General features: G+C 49.7%; 2 long non-coding RNA genes across 2 annotated transcripts in view; one reads left to right on the top strand and one right to left on the bottom strand.

Annotated features, from left to right (window-relative positions):
* Positions 1–1,118, top strand: part of LOC110388612 — a 3,848-nt gene extending 2,730 nt beyond the window's left edge. Inside the window, exon 2 of the long non-coding RNA XR_002432932.1 lies at positions 268–1,118. This is a non-coding gene — a long non-coding RNA (uncharacterized LOC110388612). The remainder of the gene's footprint in view (positions 1–267) is intronic.
* The window catches only part of LOC110388611, a 30,795-nt gene continuing 19,961 nt past the window's right edge, over positions 7–10,840 (bottom strand). Inside the window, exon 3 of the long non-coding RNA XR_002432931.1 lies at positions 7–106. This is a non-coding gene — a long non-coding RNA (uncharacterized LOC110388611). The remainder of the gene's footprint in view (positions 107–10,840) is intronic.

Here is a 10,840-nt window from a genome sequence, read left to right as displayed (position 1 = left end):
AAAAAAAAAAAAAAAGCAGGAATTTGGTTATTTTTGCGGTGATACTCGCCTGAATCCGGGACCCGGCGGCCGCTGGAGGACGGTCTGAGCATGGGGGAGAGAGGACCTGGGAGAAGAAATAAGCTCAGTTTACCTGCTTCCGTAAACCACTTCGTAAGGATTATCAATTTCTGAGCAGGGATTATCAGGAGAGGGATAAAGAAGCGGTGTTAAGGAATTGCGTTTCTCTGCTTTGGGATGTTCCCACTGAATATCTGTCTTCTATAGGGAACCGTGCGGATACCAGCGAGTCCTCCATTCTCCCTTCACTGCACATCTCTGCAACCACCCCACAGCCACCGCCAGGCACACAGCAGAGCCACTGCCCCGTGCTAAAATCCTCTCTTACTGTAAGGGCATTTGATCCGACATCCTCATCACCATATCAAAGGGCTCCAATCTATCCCGAGCCCTCGGTTAATTTTTAATTAGGAGGGAAAGCTTTGGGAACGGCAATGTTCAACGCAGCAGAGGACACGGAGATGGAAGTGGGGGCTTTAAATCCTAGCTCTACTTTTAGCACGGATGCACCTCTCTGCAACACACGTGCTGTAGGCAGAAATAGCGCATCCCTATGCCCACAAAGCCTCTGGGCAGAGGTGGCAGCGTGACTCAGGGAAGAACCCGAAGAAATCTGGGTGCTCGATTCACATCCACCCCAAAGACCTCATCCCAGTGCTTCGAGATATCCCCATTGCTGTGAAATGCCACAAAGAGAAGCTGAGCTTCCAGTCCCCCCCATCCACACCAGGATCGGGTTCCCCATGCTGCAATCATTCGTTTTTTAGGAAGAGTGGGATAAAAGGAAACTGGAGGGATGGAAAAATACTCCCCCCCTCCCTCAACCCTCCTGTCCCAAAAGAGAAGTGTGAGCACCAACAACATATAGATCTATACAGCTGTATTTCAGAAAGTGACCATTAATATCAATTTACTTCAATGAAAACTTTGCTTCTTCATGAAGTTGGTGATTTATGATAAAATCAATTAAATTATGGCCACTTAGGGCCTGCGGTTTCTTCTCAGATTTCATTCGCCAACAGATCAAGTGCTCGGCAAAAAAAAAATAAAAAAAAAAATCAACTTTAGCTGCAGGCGAGAGCGGATAATTCTGAAGCTGGGGAAATTTAATGCACAGCAATCTTCAAGGGGAAAGAAAGAGAAAAAACACACACAGACACACAAAAAAGACCCCCCCACCACCACCACCAACTGACGCTTGTGTACCCGAGATGCTCTCTCTGCCAATATACCAGTTTGCCTCGGGAAATATTAGACACTGTGTCAAAAGTTTTCCAGTTTCACAACGGATGAGGACATTTTTAGAACTGGGAGCTTGTCCAGAGGGCAGAGTTATTCTCTTGTTCTAAAGGGAAGGGAACCAGAGGAGAGCAGAGAGCACAAATAGATATGTACTTAGAAAAACTTTCCAGATTTAATTCAATTTCTCGTTTTTTTTTTTTTTTTTTTTTTTTTCTCCGCAAACTAGTTTCCTGCCTCACTCCTTAAGTCTACCCTGGGAGTTCATGGGTTGTGCGTGGAGGGGGGGGGGGGATTTCTGAGCATGAAATTAAGATCAAAAGTCCATAGAAAACATTGCACCCGATATTTCCATCTGAAAATTCACTCTCCCTCCTGTTTCCTTTCTTCAGAAATGGCATTTGAGTGAAATTAAGCATTTTTGAGTACGTCTCTCTCCCAGACCAACCCAATCCAATCAACCCAACCCAACCCAACCCAACCAACCCAATGTAATCAAACTCAACCCAATCCAATCCAACACAAAACAACACAACCCAACCAAACCCAACCAAACCCAACCAAACCAAACCAAACCAAACCAAACCCAACCCAACCAAACCAACCCTTTCTAAAAGCCTGGCATTCTCATGCTTGGACTCTCCAAACTACACTAATTTCATGCCAAATGTTTAAGAGTCTCTGCCTTACCCATTTTGGTCAAAAGCACTGGTCTCCACAGGGACAAGCAGCTCAAGGAGCCAGATGTTTGTAAGTCACATCTGGCCTCTACAGCCGGACCTGGGGAGGGAACCCTCGCGATGGGCATACACAGAGCTTGGGATTTCTTTTTTCTTTTTCTTTCTTTCTTTCTTTCTTTCTTTCTTTTTTTTTTTAAGAAGCCGTTGTAATTAGAATCTGCTTCAAGTAAACAAGAAAGTCTGTAGGGCCATAAATCACCATCACATACATTCTTCAGCTTAACACTCAGCTTTTCCAATGGGCTTTTGTAGTTTCTTTTTCAAACGAGAGAGGTGCTAAACTTTAAACAAATGTGGCCCGGACAAACTTTGAGGGTAAACACGCGTTTGGAAAGAAACAGTTTGTAGCCGGTCCCGGTTATGGACCGCGAGAGATCATTTTTGCTCATCTTCAGCTTCCCCCCGTCCTGCTCCGAGACATCGGTCTTAATTAGTTACCGGGAGAGATGAGGAGCAGGGGAGCGGCCTGTCAAAGCCTTCGGGCAATTAATTACAGCTCCCAGCGTCGGAGCCGGGAAAGGCAGAGCCGCGTCGTACTTTTATTTATTTCTCTGTAACTTCTTACCTGTATTACAGTCCGACTTCAAGACTTCAAGAAGAAGGAGCGAAGCCGAACCGGGGTGGTGCGAACTCGCAGCTGAAGCGGCCAAATTAACGAGAGGAAAAGGAACTACTTTGTTGCACCCCGGTGAATCTCGCTGACAGAGCTCTCGGCCGCGGTTTGTCGGTTTGGTTTGGGTTTGGTTTGGGTTTTCCCCAAAGATGCTTTGATATATATAAATATATTTTTAATGGACTCCCTCGATTCAGTCGGAACTGACTCGACGTGGAGAAAAACGCTTCCAAAACAGCTGAAAATATTGCAAAGATGCGGCCCCCTCGGCAGAGAGATACCGAGCGGCGGGGGATGAAGTGGAGGTGTCGGGAGGGGGAGGCTGCACGCACGTTCCCCCTTAAAAAAAAAAAAAAAAGAAAGAAAGAAAGAAAAAAAAGGAAAAAAAAAAAAAAGCTCCCAAACCTCCCCCACCCCAGAATCCTTCGTTTCTATCTGCAAAGCTGTTTCTCTTTATAAAGACTTAAAATGTTGCAAGACTGTTATAATACTGAGTGACAAGGGGTGCTGGAGAGAAGGGAACCAAATGGATTCTGGTTTTTAGAGCCAGTAGGAATTGGCCAGCCTTCAGTGTCAGGATTCAGAATTGATTCCATATGTGTCGTCCGGGGAAAGGGAAGAAACGAAGGAAAGAGAGAAAGAAGGAAAGAGGCGAGGACTAAAAGTTGTGCAAAGCCCAACGAGTTTCCTTTCTCTCTCTTTGTCTCTACTTATCTCTCTTTCTCTTTTTTTCCTCTATCCCTCTTTCCTTCTCTTTCCTTCACTTCTTTTCCTCTAATTCTTTCTCTTTTCCTCGTTCCTTCTTTTTCTCTTTTTCCCCTTTCTCTCTCTCCCTTTCCTTCTTTCCTTCTCTTTCTTTCTCTTTCCCCTCTTTCTTTTTCTCTCTCTTTCCTTCTCTCTTTCTTTCCCTCTTTCTTTCTCTCATTCTTTCCCTCTCTTTGCCTCTTTCCTCTCTTTCTTTCTCTCTTTTTCCTCTGTTCCTTTCTCTCTTTTTTTCCCTCGTTTTTTTTCTCTCTCTTTCTCTCTTTCTTTCCCCTTCTCTTCCCCCTACTCCGCCCTCAACTCTTGCCCTCGTTCAAGTAATACCATTCAAGGAACATTGTTGACTCTCGGGTTTGAACTACGGAGGGGGAGAGGTAACAGTAGCAACAAAGCAGATCCTGGAGGTTATTTTTAGACTCGGTTTGCTGGAGCTGACCTCAGCCCAGGGAGAGGAAATGTGGGAATATGGATGCTGGTGCAAGGCTGAAGCGTGCCATTGCACGGCCTCGGCTCCAAAACCGGGAGGGGAAGGGGGGGGGGGGGGGTCAAACCCTCCCCACAGAAAATAATGATAATGATAATAATAATATTAATAATAGAGCAAAACCACCCCGAGCTGAGCAGAGAGGAGCAGCTGCAGTCCCGGATCCAAGGCAGGTGAAGGGCTCTGAGCTCGGAGGCTCCGAGTGCAGTGGTAGAGTGCTGGGGGGGAGCGGGGGGGTCCCCGGACCCTTCCCACCCCCCCATTCCCAAGCCCTACAGGCTGTGGTTCGCCAGCCCCTATTGATTTCCCCGGGACATGCTCGGAGAGAATTTGACCCGAAGTTTTTCAGGCTTCTCTCTTGACCTCCAGATACCGCTGCCAATAAAGCACTGATATATTTCGCATTGAGTCGGACATCAAAAGGAGACAAAATAGCAACGAGTGGGGATTTCTTTTTAACCCCTCCCCTCATATCTATGCTAAAAAAGTAAGGAGTCAAATCTCCACCATCACCTCTGATTTATAGCCTTCCTTTTCAACCGAGTCGGTTACGCGCAGGGAAGTGTTGAAATGTGGTTATTGCCTTTTATTTCTTTCGTCTCCCCCCTTTCTCCTGTCCCTCCTCCCGATAAAAAGAGAGGAGGTGGGGGAAAGAAACCAACAACTTCAAAGGAAACCATCCCTGTTGCCGGACTCTCGCCTATTTAAACTGAAAAGCGACCGGACTCTTCCCCTCCGACCTGACTGCCCGCGCAGCGCGCTCGCCTCCTTTTTTAAATATTAAAACGAAGCAACATAATTCACATCGGCTCCGGAAACCTCTTCCGCGGCTCTCGGGCCTGCATCGCAGCTGGGTTGCGGCTGATGCTGCTTTTGCTTTGACCTCAGATTCTTGAACATCCGAGCAGAGAACCGGCCCGTCCCCCGCTCTCTGCTCCGCTCCCCTCCCCGGGCTCTGCCCGCCCCGCTCCGCTCTGCTCCGCTCCCCTCCGCGGGTTTCTCCTTCCTCGCCCCGCTCCGCTCGCTGCGCTCCGCGCTTTGCAGCTCTCGCCCTCCGCGGTGCTTGCATCAGAAATAACTCTCTCCCACCTCCCCGCAATAAATTACGAATCAAGGTGATGTTGACTCATATTTACAACGTTAATAGCTTCCTCTCTGGGAAAAAGATAGGGGATGTCTGGCCGAGAGGGAGAGAGGTTTCTTTAGAAGAGAGATAAACGCGGATTCGCGTGGAGCAGGAACTTCTGGAGAGATGTCAGGCAAAGAGGAACGCTTAGTGCGCAGAAATTAGTGCAACAGCACTTGCTCGAGCAACTTGAAATAGCTTATTATCTGCTCCCGTCTCTCGAACGTTATCTGTGTCCTTTGTAACTATAACCCGCGATAGCTAGTTTCTATCAAACTCGGCTTCAGCCGAGTTGATAAGGAAAGATTTAACGCGGTGAGGAACGATCTGCTGGTGACTTCTGCGGGTCGGGGACGTGCTGGTGGCTGAGCTGGGACAGGCGGTGCTGGGCGGCTGCGCGGGGCTTCTGCTGCTGCCCGGCCCCTTCCCAGGATCATTTTGATTATGATTATGATTTTTAAGCAAGATTTGTGTAGGGAGCAGTGGGGAGCACATGAAGGAGAAACAAGGAGCGAGGTGGACTCTGGGCACAGCGGTGTGGTCCAAGCCCGGATCTCTCTATTTGGCAGCACCCCCACAACTCCCCCACCCCCCAGTTTCCTTTCTGCAGCCCCCCAGAGCAGTGCTGGGGGAGCTTTGCCTTCCCCCCGCCCACTCAGATACCACCCTTGGAAGGGTTCCCTCTGGGTTTTGGGTCCTACCCTGGGTCTCGGGTGCCCTCCGAGGTTTGAGGCTGGGGTCTCATCCCTGGCATGGTCCGTCCTCTTGGATCTAGGGCATCCTATCTCGGCTCTGCAGCTATTAGTAAGGGTCTGAGTCTCTTATCCAGAGTCTGGGGTCCTATTTAGGGTCTGGGACTCTCCCCCCGGGTCGGGATGGCAGCGCCCTGGGGTCGGGCCAATGTCCCCAGCACGAAGGTTCGGCCCGAGCGACCCGGCAGCCCTCGGCCACCCCATCTCCTCGTGACATCTGGTCATTAAAGGGCGACATTCGCACAATGGCGTCTGGACCGGGCTGAATAAAGCCCCGGTATTGATTTAAACGGGGCGGGGGCTGCGGGGGGCTCCCCTGCTCCGAGCTCGCAGCCGCCCCCCGCCAAGTGCCCATTTCTCACGCTCAACATCCCGAGCCTACAGAGAATAATAATAATAATAAAAAAAATTAAAAAAAAAAACGTAACAAAACGAATCAAAATACCACTGACTAAAATAAAGAGGGAGGGGGGAGAAAAAGGGGGGCTGGCTGGGAGATGCGAGGTGTCCGCGTCCATCTGAAGCCGACAATTTAAACTAATACGGAACTTGACAGAGAATGATGCTGCATTTCTGGCTCAGTCACCGTCCCTGCTTCTCCCTTAATATTTAATGAAAGTCGCTGAGCTGCTCTAATTTTGCTACATAAAGGTTTACATTAGCAGACAGAGTTAAATATCCCCGCTCGGTGGTGTTAGACTTGGCTGGCGAGCAGGGAGGAGGAAAGGGAAGGGAAAAGCGGGGAATTCTCATCTGAGAATCCGGTGCGAACATTTAATCTTTGCTCCTGTTGTCAGTTTTATTGACTCCTCGCATGTTGGAGCTTGTAAAATATTTAAAAACGCGATCTCTCACTTCCTCCTTCCCTTTCAACGCTCGCGGTTGGGACCAATTTGGTCCAGTTCGGAGCTGGGGGGGGGGGGGGGGGGTTGGGGAACGCTCCCCACCTCCCCTTTTCTGCGGAAGATGCGCTCCCCGTTCTGACATTAAAGCAGGTAGCGGTGCCCCCGGCTCGGACTCACACTGTGAGCCCAAAGCTTCAGCTTCGCTACCGTGGCTCAGCAGCTTGAGAGGGATTTCCCTGTGTAAGTTCAGCTGTGTTTTGCACAGCAATCACTAAAAGGTATCGGCTGCCAGCCAGGTCCTGCTGCCACTTACAACCCATTGCTATCACTTCTTGTAGCTGTGCTTTTCGCGAGGTAAAACAGGCCCGGGTCCCTACATACAAAGAGATTCCTGAGAGCACCTTCTCCAACTTTCATCACAAGAACGCTGTTCTCTATTTCTCCATCCATCACCATTACAACCTCAGCGAGATCGGGGCTCTACGCAAAGTTATCCCCTTGAACAACGAATTACCCTCAACGAGCTCATCCCTTCTTTGAGCTGTATAATGGGGGGGAGAGGGGGGGGGTTGTGAGGACAATCCGCCCCGTGGGGTCCCTCGGCAGCGCCCCATTTACCGCGGGTCCCCTTTGTTCTGAGCTTCGCGGACGAACCCCCCCCCACAGACCTCCTCCTCATCCCCCCACCTCCTGCCCGGGACCGGAGCTGTGCCTCTCCCAGAGCTTTGCATCCTTCCCGACGCGATTTTCTATTTGCTTTGAAATTCCTATTTCTGTGTCCGATTTAAAGCGGGACAACCCCGCAAACCGCCTCGCTCGGCTCGAGCAACCCGTGGCCGTTCCCGGAGAGTCCTTCAGCCTGGAGGGGGTGGGGGGTGAAGGAGGAACCGTGGGGAACCGGGAAGAAAATGAATTATCGTTGATAAAGGGATGCTGCAACGCAGGACTCCGCGCTGTAATTTTGATATTAAGGTCATGCTCTGCCACTAGGTTTATATGCCAATGAGGCGTTCCCGGTTTACCGAATTTATACAAATCTCTCCTTAATTGGTAATCACAGATGCTGTAATTTAAGACCCCCAGCTACAGAGCTTTCATATTAGCTGCTGATCTATTACTGTAAATCGTCTGAAATAATCAACTCCAGGGAGTGGGGTAGAGAGAGATCTTCGCTCTAAAATATCATCGCTTGCACATCATTTTCACTCGAGAAATGATTTATCTTGGACACCACTATAAACAACACAACTCTCTCACAAACACGCACACAATGGCAGCCGCACTGCTGCTGACATGTTTATTGTAATAAATCAAGAAAGGAGGAAGAAAAAAAAAAAGAGAGAGAGGTAGAGAAGAGAGCAAAAAAAAAAAAAAAAAAAAAAAGGTTGGTGAGGAGAGAGAGAGAGAGAGGGAGAGGGAGAGAGAGGAATATTCCTAAAAATATCAATGAAATGCCTCGATGGGTATAAACACACATACCACCATGTGAAGAGAAATGGGAGGAAATGAAGACGGCTATTTGTCACATTTTACGACAATAACATTAATAACAAACAATAAATTTACATGGACATATAGACACGCTAGGAATTGGGAAGCCCCTGCTACTTACAATAATCCAGCCCTCGGCGTGGCTTCGTGGTTCCTGAGAATTGTTTTATTGCAGACTCCTCTCCCTCTCTCCTCCTCTCCCCCTTTCTCTCTCTCTCTCTCTCCCTCTCTCTCTCCCCCCCCCCTCTTTCTCTCTCTTTTTTTTTCCCTCAGCTATAGGCTTGTTTTTTAAAGGACAGTTGAATTTCACGTCAGACTCAAGGAGACCATGTCTGCGATTTTCCTGACGAATACATATCTATTCTGCAACCTCTGCATTAATTATTTAATGAATCACGTGATGGGGAAGGGGGAAGGGGGTCTTTCAGTTTCATACTCAAAGGACCACTGTGACCTTCCACTGGAACAGTATTTTTTTAAGTAAGTTTCGAACTGAACGAAGCTTTTCTCGAGCTGGAGATGCCCTCTCCCCATAGCAGCTGCAGGGCCGCCTGGCACAGCCCGGCGAGCGTGTGATGTGTGTGTGCACGGGGCAGCTCTTCGAATCTGCTTCGCTACCAAAGGGCTCTGTTTTCCGTTTATTTCCCCATCGTGGCTCCTGCCTAAAGTTGAGAGCATTTAAACATTTCTCTAAACCTTTCCTGGAGGCTGGCTCGCTGGGCTCCTCTGAGAAACGCTGTGCTCTTTGTCCTCTTCTCTTCTCTTCTCTTCTCTTCTCTTCTCTTCTCTTCTCTTCTCTTCTCTTCTCTTCTCTTCTCTTCTCTTCTCTTCTCTTCTCTTCNTTCTCTTCTCTTCTCTTCTCTTCTCTTCTCTTCTCTTCTCTTCTCTTCTCTTCTCTTCTCTTCTCTTCTCTTCTCTTCTCTTCCCCTCTCTTCTCTTCTCTTCTCTTCTCTTCTCTTCTCTTCTCTTCTCTTCTCTTCTCTTCTCTTCTCTTCTCTTCTCTTCTCTTCTCTTCTCGTACTCTCTCTTCCCCTCTCTTCCCCTCTCCTCTCTTCCCCTCTCCTCTCTTCCTCTCTCTTCCCCTCTCCTCTCTTCCCCTCTCTTCCCCTCTCTTCTCTTCCCCTCTCTTCCCTTCGCACTGAGATTTTTATTACAGTCTCTCACTGAACAAAACAACAGCTTTGGACTCCAAACCAGCTGAGACGATTTATGCTCCCGGTTCCCCATTTTACAGAGCCCACCGTTCCCTTTCTCTCCCTACCAGGCCCTTCTCTCCCCACCGCTCTCACTGCTTGGCCAGCGCTCGCCTCTTTCAAACGTACGAGCAAATAAATAAATAAACCTCGAAATAAATCACGTCGCCGCTCTGAAGAGAGCTGCCAACTCACGGCGTCCTGCAAAGGGAATCCGCAACAAAGGCGGCAGCCGCTGAGCTCTGGCACCGGCCCTACACGGGGCGGCCCCGGGGAGAGGGGATCCCCTGCATTGTGCCCCGAACATGGGGCAAAGCCCGGCCCCCCCCCCCGCACCGGGGTGCCTACAAGGAGAGCTGCCGTACCCCCACGTCTCTCTGACCGAGTAAAGCTCCTAAAGCGTAAAAATGCGTTTGAAAATCTCTCAGAGTCTTTAATAGTATTATTATTATTTTCCCCTTTAAGACGAGGATAGGGAGAGTGGGACGAAGGTCCTGACTCCACCCTGGCCCTTAAGGAGCGAGTGGGGCAGCTCTTCGTTTCCAAAAGACCGCGATTATTCCGAAATGGATTCGTTTTGGGGAGAGAAAGGAGTTGTTGGAAGGGAAAGGTTTGGCGCAAGGTGCGAGGCGGGAGGGGGGCAAAAATCCGATTAAAAGGAGCAGGAGGGGTCCCACGAGGGAAGAAACTTCGAGGGATCGAGGGGGTGGGGGCATGGGAACTTCAGGGCAATTCAGAAGCCGCAACTTTCACTTCACACAACCACTTCATTTTTTTTTTTCCCTTAGTCATAAAACGAGGTGTCCCTGCGGCTGCAGTCCGGTTATAAACCACTACCACCAAGAACCCAAACAACGCCCATCCCCAACACAACAGATCGGCCAACGCAGCAAACGGGACAGATCCCCTCCCACCCCCCCCCCGAGCCTCCGGCATTTTTGGGTTTGTTTCATGCAAAAGAAGCACACATTTCTCTTTTTCAAGCCCCCAGTTCAAAGGGTCGGAAACGCGGCCATAAACAGCGGCTTCGCCCTCCGAGGTGCCGTGATCAAAGCCGTTCCCTTTCTAAAGATAAAATGAACGTTTATATAGTGAGAAAGCGAGATTGATTTACGGATTTAAACACGCCGGTCTTATTGCGGATCATAAATCTGTCACAGGGGCTGAGAAACTCCGAAAGTCGGAGCGGAGCCGCTTTTAAAGAGCCCCTGCCCATTACCTGGGCTGCAGGAACCCCTGCACACACACACCCCCCCCCCCACGCTTCCCATACAACCGGACAGACCCACGCACACGTATATATTTAGGACGATTTCCAATGATTTTCCCTATTTCCCTTCTCTCCCGTAACTCATTCTCGCTCGGACTGGGTTACTGAGATTTCTCTCCCACGCAGGATCGGGTTTTGTCCGACTTTGGGACCAGGAGGAGACAAAGGGGGTCAGGCACCGGAGCTGGGGGGTCCCTACCCAGGGTGCGGGGAAGGACTCGGAACCCCCCCGCTGCCGGGCGGCTCCGGAGCGCCATGGGCGGAG

Source organism: Numida meleagris, chromosome 26 (genome assembly GCF_002078875.1).
Source record: "Numida meleagris isolate 19003 breed g44 Domestic line chromosome 26, NumMel1.0, whole genome shotgun sequence".
NCBI lineage: Eukaryota > Metazoa > Chordata > Aves > Galliformes > Numididae > Numida > Numida meleagris.
Note: the sequence above shows the minus strand (reverse complement) of the source record. Positions and strands in the feature narration are given on the sequence as shown.